Source organism: Gekko japonicus, unplaced genomic scaffold, assembly GCF_001447785.1.
Source record: "Gekko japonicus isolate JY-2015 unplaced genomic scaffold, Gekko_japonicus_V1.1 scaffold507, whole genome shotgun sequence".
NCBI classification, from domain to species: Eukaryota; Metazoa; Chordata; class Lepidosauria; order Squamata; family Gekkonidae; genus Gekko; species Gekko japonicus.
Window position 1 is genome coordinate 299,888 of NW_015172020.1, and position 1,475 is coordinate 301,362.

A 1,475-nucleotide genomic window follows, 5' to 3' on the forward strand; every position below is an offset into this window, starting at 1 on the left:
ACTCTCTGGAGTCCTGCTCAAAGTGACCTGCAAGTGAGAACATTAAAAAATAATAATAATACTAAAATGATGTTAACTATGAGCAGTGTTCCCTCTAAGCTGATTCAGTGTGAGCTAGCTCACAGTTTTTTTAGCCTCCAGCTCACACATTTTTGTCTTAGCTCAGGAAGGATGGCTCCAGAGCAAATTTATGCAGTAGCCCAATTGCTCGCAACTTAAATGCCAGTAGCTCACAAAGTAGAATTTTTGCTCACAAGACTCCACAGCTTAGAGGGAACATTGACTATGAGCCACTGAAAAACAAACCCGGAACATAAAGGCAGCATAAAGACACCAGACCAGAAGCAGACCATAAACAAATGGAAAGATAAAAACTTTCAGTAACAAGCCTGGGTAAAAAAGAAATGTTTGGGCCTGGTGCCTGAAAGGCAGTACAGAAGCTTTTTGCAATGGGGCATGGGCGGGCGCCGGATGTCACCGGAAACGCGATCAGATGCCCACCCTTGCCCAGCGGTTTCTGGAAACTAGTACCTCCGAGATACTAGTTGTTTACCGCGCGTCTTCGGCGGGAAGCCTCGGGTGAGCCACGGGAGCTCTACGCTTCCCAGATGTGGCGGTAAGATCGCGCCCGGAAAATCCGCCTATTTTCCATCCCTCTAGCGTGGCTAATGCTCCATGTGACCGGGGCCATAATATACTATAAAAGAACCCTACATGGATCTGGTCCCTTCAGCCAATCCCATCTCAGAGTATCTTGAGGGATAAGCAGACAGATATCCATGGGTGCCATACTGCCACTGCTCTATTTCCTGTTAACTGTTTGATTGTTGGTTTGGGGGATAAAATCCAAAAGGTCTTCTAAAAAATAAAAACCAGACAGCTTTCATTCACTCACTTCCAAATGACTGACAAGCCCATCCTGGGCAGGGCTGGTGGGTCACAGCAACATGCTCTTGGCTTGACTAAATCTAGACTTTCCATGTGTCCATGCAGGGAACAGCCCCTCGCCTCCCTTTATTTATTTATTTGAACTTTTACCCCACCCTCCCAGCCAAAGCCAGCTCAGGGCGGCTTACAAAACAGATAATTACATTAAAAACATAAGTTAGGAGTAAAACAATTCTAAAAGCATGGTAAAGTGCTAGTAATCATTGTTATCCATAAACGGTAGCAGCCATCATTTACAGTTCTCGGCTCGCCGTCAGCTCACAGTATTCATTTTAGTTGTCCTGCCCCTGTTACCTGCCTTCACTTTGGTGAGCAGCAGGGGTGGGGTGGGGGCTGGAGCAGCATTCAGTGATGTAATGATGCAATTTCAACTGCATAATCGGAAATAAAGTCACCAGACACTTTAGCCTTTATTTATTTATTTATTTGAACTTTTACCCCACCCTTCCAGCCAAAGCCGGCTCAGGGCAACTTACAAACTAGGGTTGTTAAGTCGCTCACGTGGTGCGGCGGGGGGGGCCTCGGCC